At 45.8% G+C, this 10,668-nt stretch overlaps 1 pseudogene; it reads left to right on the top strand.

The window, feature by feature from the left end:
* The first annotated feature begins 10,170 nt into the window (after positions 1-10,170).
* LOC126177518 (5S ribosomal RNA) lies at positions 10,171-10,288 on the top strand (annotated as a pseudogene).
* The last annotated feature ends 380 nt before the right edge of the window (positions 10,289-10,668 follow it).

The raw sequence follows: 10,668 nt of genomic DNA, 5'->3' as shown, positions 1-10,668 counted from the left end.
CTCTTCTTCAGAAACGCTTTCCTTGCCATTGCCAGTCTACATTTTATATCCTCTCTACTTCGACCATCATCAGTTATTTTGCTCCCCAAATAGCAAAACTCCTTTACTACTTTAAGTGTCTCATTTCCTAATCTAATACCCTCAACATCACCCGACTTAGTTCGACTACATTCCATTATTCTCGTTTTGTTTTTGTTGATGTTCATCTTATATCCTCCCTTCAAGACACCATCCATTCCGTTCAATTGCTCTTCCAAGTCCTTTGCTGTCTCTGACAGAATTACAATGTCATCGGCGAACCTCAAGGTTTTTATTTCTTCTCCATGGATTTTAATACCTACCCCGAATTTTTCTTTTGTTTCCTTTACTGCTTGCTCAATATACAGATTGAATAACATCGTGGAGAGGCTACAAACCTGTCTTACTCCCTTCCCAACCACTGCTTCCCTTTCATGTCCCTCGACTCTTATAACTACCATCTGGTTTCTGTACAAATTGTAAATAGCCTTTCGCTCCCTGTATTTTACCCCTGCCACCTTTAGAATTTGAAAGAGAGTATTCCAGTCAACATTGTCAAAAGCTTTCTCTAAGTCTACAAATGCAAGAAACGTAGGTTTGCCTTTCCTTAATCTTTCTTCTAAGATAAGTCGTAACGTCAGTATGGCCTCACGTGTTCCAGTATTTCTACGGAATCCAAACTGATCTTCCCCGAGGTCGGCTTCTACTAGTTTTTCCATTCGTCTGTAAAGAATTCGTGTTAGTATTTTGCAGCTGTGGCTTATTAAACTGATTGTTCGGTAATTTTCACATCTGTCAACACCTGCTTTCTTTGGGATTGGAATTATTATATTCTTCTTGAAGTCTGAGGGTATTTCGCCTGTTTCATACATCTTGCTTACCAGATGGTAGAGTTTTGTGAGGACTGGTTCTCCCAAGGCCGTCAGTAGTTCCAATGGAATGTTGTCTACTCCGGGGGCCTTGTTTCGACTCAGGGCTTTCAGTGCTCTGTCAAACTCTTCACGCAGTATCGTATCTCCCATTTCATCTTCATCTACATCCTCTTCCATTTCCATAATATTGTCCTCAAGTGCATCGCCCTTGTATAGACCTTCTATATACTCCTTCCACCTTTCTGCTTTCCCTTCTTTGCATAGAACTGGGTTTCCATCTGAGCTCTTGATGTTCATACAAGTGGTTCTCTTATCTCCAAAAGTCTCTTTAATTTTCCTGTAGGCACTATCTATCTTACCCCTAGTGAGATACGCCTCTACATCCTTACATTTGTCCTCTAGCCATCCCTGCTTAGCCATTTTGCACTTCCTGTCGATCTCATTTTTGAGACGTTTGTATTCCTTTTTGCCTGCTTCATTTACTGCGTTTTTATATTTTCTCCTTTCATCAATTAAATTCAATATTTCTTCTGTTACCCAAGGATTTCTACTAGCCCTCGTCTTTTTACCTACTTGATCCTCTGCTGCCTTCACTACTTCCTCCCTCAAAGCTAACCATTCTTCTTCTACTGTATTTCTTTCCCCCATTACTGTCAATTTTTCCCTTATGCTCTCCCTGAAACTCTGTACAACCTCTGGTTCTTTCAGTTTATCCAGGTCCCATCTCCTTAAGTTCCCACCTTTTTGCAGTTTCTTCAGTTTTAATCTACAGGTCATAACCAATAGATTGTGGTCAGAGTCCACATCTGCCCCTGGAAATGTCTTACAATTTAAAACCTGGTTCCTAAATCTCTGTCTTACCATTATATAATCTATCTGATACCTTTTAGTGTCTCCAGGGTTCTTCCATGTATACAACCTTCTATCGTGATTCTTAAACCAAGTGTTAGCTATGATTAAGTTGTGCTCTGTGCAAAATTCTACCAGGCGGCTTCCTCTTTCATTTGTTAGCCCCAATCCATATTCACCTACTACGTTTCCTTCTCTCCCTTTTCCTACACTCGAATTCCAGTCACCAATGACTATTAAATTTTCGTCTCCCTTCACTGTCTGAATAATTTCTTTTATTTCATCATACATTTCTTCAATTTCTTCGTCATCTGCAGAGCTAGTTGGCATATAAACTTGTACTACTGTAGTAGGTGTGGGCTTCGTATCTATCTTGGCCACAACAATGCGTTCACTATGCTGCTTGTAGTAGCTTACCCGCATTCCTATTTTCCTATTCATTATTAAACCTACTCTTGCATTACCCCTATTTGACTTTGTGTTTATAACCCTGTAGTCACCTGAACAGAAGTCTTGTTCCTCCTGCCACCGAACTTCACTAATTCCCACTATATCTAACTTTAACCTATCCATTTCCCTTTTTAAATTTTCTAACCTACCTGCCCGATTAAGGGATCTGACATTCCACGCTCCGATCCGTAGAACGCCAGTTTTCTTTCTGCTGATAACGACATCCTCTTGAGTAGTCCCCGCCTGCAGATCCGAATGGGGGACTATTTTACCTCCGGAATATTTTACCCAAGAAGACGCCATCATCATTTAATCATACAGTAAAGCTGCATGCCCTCGGGAAAAATTACGGCCGTAGTTTCCCCTTGCTTTCAGCCGTTCGCAGTACCAGCACAGCAAGGCCGTTTTGGTTATTGTTACAAGGCCAGATCAGTCAATGATCCAGACTGTTGCCCTTGCAACTACTGAAAAGGCTGCTGCCCCTCTTCAGGAACCACACGTTTGTCTGGCCTCTCAACAGATACCCCTCCGTTGTGGTTGTACCTACGGTACGGCTATCTGTATCGCTGAGGCACGCAAGCCTCCCCACCAACGGCAAGGTCCATGGTTCATGGGGGGGGGGGGGGGGTACACTGATATTACCGTCCTGAAAATGAAATAATACTGGACGGTATGGATGGCAGATGTAAGAAGGGAAACGGAAAGACTGATAAGACGACTTCGAAGTGAAAAACAGGCAGGTCGAAACGTATGCCGCTGCAAACTGCAATCCTCGAGATAGTTTAGAGGTGTCCTTCATCGAAACAAGGATATCAAATGACTCCTGCTATTCATCATCATCATCATACTGGTCCAGAAGATCTATGAGTATGATTTGGCTATGAGTTGTTTTGGTGTGTACCAGATGTGTGGAAGAGTGTGTACCTGCCACAGTAGCGCAAGGCTAACATTGAGACTGGATCATAAATGAATGGAGGAACCTGCTCTTCACACATGAATCTCTCTATAATCTCCAGACCAGTTCTCCTCGCACATTCGACAGTATGGAAAGTAGTAGCAAGTACATTGACAGGAATCGCTTGGATGGAGCACCTTAGTGAAGGGTGAGGTCAAGGTGTGGGGTTTCATTATGCAGAATTGCCGTACCGTGCTTCGTATCTCCTTCGGTGGTCGAAGAAATGCTATTAACCCACAAATGTAAGGAGGTGGGATGCCGCAAAAGTATCTGCGTCTCATCTGGGACGAATCGTTTCGTTCTCAGCAACACTGTCCCCTAAAATAAATTCTCGCACAGTAATGACATCAATGGTGTGTCGAGATTTCCCCACCTATGTGCTTTGTACGGTATGTCTAGGATGCAGTGAGAGAGTAATTTCAGCGTGTCAGTCGAGGTATTACCAACTCTCTCTATTGTTTCAGTAAGCTGACGGCTTTACGGACAACAGCTGTGAGCTGACAAGGGTATTATACCACTGTACAAGAATCTTTCAGTAATAGCTCAATAAGGGAGTATGACTGGACCTAGTTTTACGTAGGTATGTTACGCCCTGTATAGAACCGGTCAGTCTCCGATTGAATTACGTGGGATATGCCTCTTACAGCGGTAATCATGTAACTATCTAAATACTCTGCTTCATGCCTAATATGATCGTACTTTCGCTTCTGATGAACATTCGCCTTCCAGTTTACCTTACTCGGTTATATGAATCATAACCAATTACATATTTGTGAAATGCCTCCGTATGATAATATCTTGGTTGTCACTCAAAAGTTCATTACATTGTCGAACGCTTTGCAGATATTTAAGGAGACAAATTTGCTTGATCGCGTGTGTCTACTTTTGTAAGATAGCGGATATGAAAGAAAATCGTGGTTTTGCCAAAATCATTATACATCCTTTGCGAGAAGCTAATTGTTCCTCCTAGATGTGAGTGTTCCAGCTTATCTATAGCTCTATAATCGTGCGGTAGAAGGACGCTGGTGATAATGGTCCTTCAATATGTGCACATGTTCTTATTAACAACAACAATTTATCTACGTCTATCTTGTAAACAACAATTTCCTACGTCTATCTTATAAACAGCAAGGATCTGCGCACTTTTCTTGTCAAGTGACACTATTCGCCACTCGAAAGATTCTCGTTTAATGAGTGTGGTATAAAATAGATTAGTTTCGCGGCTCAATTGGGGAAAAATGTAATAAGAAAACCTTCAGTGACTGGTACCTTGTTTCCATTCCGTAACCCCAATAATTTGCAAAACTAGGAGTGCTGTCTGCATTACTAAGATCCGTATGCATGAATACATTTCCCAACACAATATTTCGGCTTTTCGTCTATTTTATTCGGATTCAACACCAGAATAATCCTCGAGAGACTTGGTGGATGAGTATGTAACAGATACTGCGTTCTAAGCGATCGTATTCGAAAGCGATTATCCTCGGCGTATCCCCTGGTCAAGCATTTGAGATGTGGTGCTGGAGAAGAATGTTGAAAATTAGGTGGTGTGATAAGATAAGGAATGAGGAGGTTCTGCGCAGAATCGGAGAGAAAAGGAATGTGTGGAAAACACTGACAAGAAGAAAGAACAGGATGGCAGGTCATCTGTTAAGACATCAGGGAATAACCTCCACGGTACTGGATAGAGCTGTTTAGGTAACGCCACGTAGCGCTCTGTATGAAAATCACTGACTGTGCTGTGTGCAGTCTGTGGCTGGTTTGCATTGTTGGAATATTCTAGTGTTGGGCAGTTGGATGTGAACAGCGCGTAGCGTTGCGCAGTTGGAGGTGAGCAGCCAGCAGTGGTGGATGTGGGGAGAGAGATGGCGGAGTTTTGAGCGGATGAACTGGACGTGTGTCCATCAGAAAGAGTAAATTTGTAAGACTGGATGTCATGAACTGATATATATATATATATATATATATATATTGATTTTTGAACACTATTAAGGTAAATACATTGTTTGTTCTCTATCAAAATCTTTCATTTGCTAACTATGCCTATCAGTAGTTAGTGCCTTCAGTAGTTAGAATCTTTTATTCAGCTGGCAGTATTGGCGCACGCTGCATTGCAGTACTTTGAGTAACGAAGATTTTTGTGAGGTAAGTGATTCATGAAAGGTGTAGGTTATTGTTAGTCAGGGCCACTCTTTTGTAGGGATTATTGAAGGTCAGATTGCATTACACTAAAAATATTGTGTGTCAGTTTAGTGAATGTCTGAGTACGTTCAGTTTTGCTCAGCTGTTTGAAAATCAAATAACGTAGAGGTTTTCCAGCACTGTCATTTATAAAATTTTCCAAATGGGACGTTTCATTTGTTCCATTAATTGCAATAATAATGTATTAGCGTCTGTAATCTGTTCCTCTATGCTTTTCGGCAGTGCATTTGCCCCGGCAACATTCACATTTTGACAGGCAGAAAATGGTGAGGACCCAAAACCTGAATCTACAGTATTTGCAAGATTGTGTCCTGTCATTTCGGATTCCTGAGGCGAGCTGTTGCCGACCGATCGATCGATAATACTTCCCTGTTCACTAATTGTTTCACTGTCTACACCATTATTTGGCGCCCGCTCCATTTCCCGATGCACAATTACCAAATTACTTTGTTGAATGTCTGTTGATTCTTTACACGGTGGTGCTGATAAGCTACAATCGTCGTCATTATATATATATCAGTTCATGATATCCAATATTACAAATTTACTCTTTCTGGTGGACACACGTCCAGTTCATCCGCTCTCAAAACTCCGCCATCTCTCTCGCCACATCCAACACTGCTGGCGGCTCACCTCCAACTGCGCAACGCTACGCGCTGTTCACATCCAGCTGCGCAACACTAGAATATTCCAACAATGCAAACCAGCCACAGACTGCACACAGCACAGTCAGTGATTTTCATACAGAGCGCTACGTGGCGTTACCAACATAAAAACCTAAACAGCCTACTTACACTGTAGAGGGCAAAAACTGTAAAGGAAGACAGTGGTTGGAATACATCCAGCAAATAATTGAGGACGTAGGTTGCAAGTACTCCAGTGAGGTGGAGAGGTTAGCACAGGAGAGGAATTCGAGGCCGGCACATCAAACCAGTCCCAAATCCTCTGTACGCCGTTCTTTTTATGTCGCTGTGCACAGTGGTTGAGCTGGCTGGAGCGCCGACAGGACGTCGGAGCTCACGAGTGGTTCCTTCCGGTGACCTCACGTGATTTGCACAGGGAGCTGGAGACAGTATGCTGCTTGTTATTTAATTTTATAATATAAGCTTATTTTGGCTTTGTCGCCTTCATCAGTACATGTCCTGACGTTGTAGATAGGATGGACATATGTTAACTTTGAGTACACCACTATTGCTGTCTGTAGAAAAAAAAATACATCCACCAACGACAGACAACAATAATAGTTCACTCAAGGTTGAAATATTCACCCTACAAAATGGCTCTGACCACTTTGGGACTTAACACTAGAGGTCATCAGTCCCCTAGAACTTAGAACTACTTAAACCTAACTAACCTAGGACATCACACACATCCATGTCCGAGGAAGTATTCGAACCTGCGACCGTAGCGGTCGCGTGTTTCTAGACTGAAGCACCTAGAACTGCTCGGCCACCCAGGCCGGCCATTCTGCAAGATAAGGAAATGTAGTGACGAAGGCAATAAAGCCGAATTTAGTTTTTATACTAAAATAAAATACCAAACAGCATATTGTTTCCAATTATCTTCATAATCTCCTACTGTGACATATGTCGCAGGTCCCACTATTAAGAAACTTGCGTGATTTGCTTCAAGCAGCATTCCCAATGCTCGCCACTTTTTGGTCGTCAGTACGTGAGGTCTACCTGGTATTAGATTAGCAGTGGTTGCTCCTTTGTGTTTGCAGTTTTGACCATCACATCGCCAAAAATCGACTTGAGCAGCTTTAGAAGGGTTGAAATGTCCCAGATGGATTTGTTACTCAAGTGACATCCAATGCCTAGTCTTCATTTGAAGCCACCGAGCTCTCCTGCTTGACCCATTCGACTGTCACTGCTTTTCAACTGACAAACCAATACTCACCGTGTCTTTTTACAGTGGTGGCTCCACCTCTCGTGAGAGCTAGTGGTCAGTTCCGCATTCGATAAGGGTGTTAGGATGCTTATGATGAGATGGTGTATGTTCCAAAATCCTGCTAGAAAAGGATTAATTTGGACTAAGAACTTGTATGTTGAACCCTGGACTCCCTAAGTCGTAGGACACTATTATGGATGCCCACAAGGAAGGCGCCTTATATCAGCCATTTACGATGGGCTGTGGTATCACATATCGATATCTCCCTACGTCCGTCACAGGTGGCAACGCAATTGCAGGTTTCCGTGAGACTCCGATGGCGGTCGCGGAGAATCCGGCGGACCCAATGGGGCACGCCTGCTGAGCCACGCCTCCAGCAGCTCTGGACTATGAACGCCCTCTGCTGCCACGGCGTAGGACGGCCAGGGCAGCCAGAGCCAATCTCGCACTTGGAGCCTCTTTCCTACGAAACCGTCGTTTGTGCTTGCTTCAGCGAGTGTCATCCTTATTGAGATTGATAGCTGGACTGGTCTTCGTACACTTGGTCATATGCAATTTCAGTAAATCTTTTGTTTCTTGTGTTAACTTGTTCACTAATGATTTGCGCATTCCTACGACGTCAGATACTGCACCACTTAGCCCACCTCCTCTTAGTGTTATGCAAGATGTTGTACTCGACAAAAGAAAAACACTTCTTCTGAAATCAGGTTGGTTTTATCCAGCATTCGAAAACACCATATTATTTCCCACTCTCTTGGCTGAAAACCCTATTTTTCAACATAATCTCCGTTCAATGCGACGGCCTTACGCCACCTCCCTGGGAGGGCCTGTACGCCCGCATGGTACCACTTCAGTAGTTGACGTCAAAGCCAGCGTTTCGCTGCTTCAGTAACCTCCCCATCGTCCATGAACTGCTCCCTGCAGAGCGGGTCCTTCATTGGACAAAACAGGTGGCAGTCGCAGGGTACGAGATCCGGCCTGCAGGGTGGTTGAGGAACCAGAGTCAAATGAGGTTTTGTGAGATCCTCTCGGGTGCGCATATTTTTGTGGGGCCCTATGCTCTCTACGAGAAGGAGAACTTGGATAACATTTTTGTAACGACGAACACGCTGAAGTCGTTTCTTCAACTTCCTGAGGGTAGCACAATACACTTCCCAATTGATCTTAGCACTAACAGGGAGGACATCAAACAAAATAACAATTTCAGAGTCCAAGAAGACAGTTATCACGATTTTACCAGGAGAGGATACTGCTTTGAAATTTTCTTCGGAAAAGAGGTGGCGTAGCACCACTCCATAGACTGCCACTTCGTTTGCGGTTCGAAGTGACGAACCGTTTCATCACCTGTGACAATTTCAATCCTTTACTGATGCTCTTTGTGCTCTTCTGTTAAGCGGCTAGGAACCCAGTGGGCTCACACCTTCGAGTACCCGAGATGGGGGGCGAGTGTGTCAGAGACGTCGATTTGGCAGCGAGGTGTCTCACTGTGATCCGTCGATCACCCCGAATGAGAGTGTCCGCACGTTCCAACATTGCAGGAGTCTCACAGCTGTGTGCGGCTGGTCGGCACGCGGGAGGTCGGACCGGTTTGCACCACCTTCTTGCCAGGGTGACAGGCGGTTCGCCTAAAGACTCACCGTCCTTCAGTTCACTGCCAGGTCTCCGCAGATATTCTGGCAGCGCCTATGAATATCTGCCATGCTTTGATTTTCCGCCAAAAGAAACTCACTGACAGCTTTCCGCTCTCTGCCGTTACAGACGCCATTTAGAAATCTACGTACTCACTGGAAATTCACGGAAATTTAGGGGGCTGGAGCGGGAATATTCAGCAGTGTCCCACAAAGAACTCATTATTTTTTTTTCAGCCGAAAGAAATTTGTAGCGTTACTTATTTAACGCACGTCGTAATGGACGGGAGGCGGTGAGAAGCCGTCGCGGTCGGCGGCAGGTGAACCGTTCCGCGCGGCGGCCGAGAAAGCGGGCGGCGCGGCGCGGCGCGGGAGTGCACGGTGCAATCGATACGTGGCGTGGCGCGGCGTGGTCCGGCGGCTGGAGCTGCGGCTGGAGCTGGAGCTGCGGCCGGCAGGAAACGGAGCCGCGGGGGCGGAGAAAGCCGGCCGCGGCTGCACGGCGCTCAGCGGCCGCCGGATCAGCCGCCCCCAGCCCCCGGAGCGCGTCCGCCCACTGCACCGGCTGCCGCCCGCCGCCTCCGCCGCTGCTCGCCGCTTTCTGCCGCCGCGCCGGTGACCTTTTTATGCGCCATCGCCGGCCCGTCGCCTGTGCTCGGCCTGTTTGTCTGAGCGCCGGCCGTGAATTTTTTTGTGCCCGTGTGGCCACTGTCGCAGCACGGAAAGTAGCGGTCCGCCGGGTATCCACTAGCTCTGCCCAGTGGCGAAAACTTCCGGAGTCCATCAGCCTCTGCACACTGCACGAACGAGACGACTGCGATTCCATTCCTGATAATTCTCGGCTCTCCCACTCCGCATGGGTAATGAGTAGACATGTAAGACTACCGAAGGCTACAGCAGACTACCGTAAGTAAGCGTATACTACGGTAGTTGCCTAGTAGCTTTGGTCAGTTAAGGCTGCACCCACATTACATGAACGTTAGGCGTGTTGCATACCTATCGGGCGTTACTTCATAACGATCGCTCTCTGAATGTATGCCATCAGTGTCTTACTAGATTCCCCTAAAAACGGGAAGTGTTAAAACAGCTCGAAACTGAGTCATAATATACACCTAACTCCAAAGAAAGTTGTATAGGCTCGCGTATTCAAATACAGAGACATGTAAACAGGTAGAATACGGCGCTGCGGTCGGAAACACCTACATAAAACAACAAGGACCGGGCACAGTTGTTAGATCGGTTACTGCTGCTACAATGGCAGGTTATCAAGATTTAAGTGAGTTTGAACTTGGTGTTATAGTCGGCCGGCAACGGCCTTACCGCAGTGGATACACCGATTCCCTTCAGATCACCGAAGTTAAGCGCTGTCGAACGTGGCCGGCACTTGGATGGGTGACCATCCGGGCTACCATGTGCTGTTGTCATTTTTCGGGGTGCACTCAGCATCGTGATGCCAATTCAGGAGCTACACGACTTAATAGTAGCGGCTCCCGTCAAAGGAAACCATCGTAACGACCGGGAGAGCGGTGTGCTGACCACACGCTCCTCCTATCCGCATCCTTAACTGAGGATGACACGGCGGTGGGATGGTCCCGATGGCCCACTTGTCGCTTGAAGACGGAGCTATAGTCGGCCCACGAACGATGGGACACAGCGTCTCCGAGGTAACTTGAAGTGTGGATTTTCCCGCACGACCGTTTCACGAGTGTATCGGGAATATCATGAATCCGACAAAGCATCAAATGTCCGACATCGCTGCGGCTGGAAGAAGATCCTGCAAGAACGGGACCAACGACCACTGAAG

The sequence above is a fragment of the Schistocerca cancellata genome, chromosome 3 (assembly GCF_023864275.1).
Source record: "Schistocerca cancellata isolate TAMUIC-IGC-003103 chromosome 3, iqSchCanc2.1, whole genome shotgun sequence".
Classification (NCBI taxonomy): domain Eukaryota; kingdom Metazoa; phylum Arthropoda; class Insecta; order Orthoptera; family Acrididae; genus Schistocerca; species Schistocerca cancellata.
This window is presented reverse-complemented; position numbering and strand designations above follow the sequence as displayed.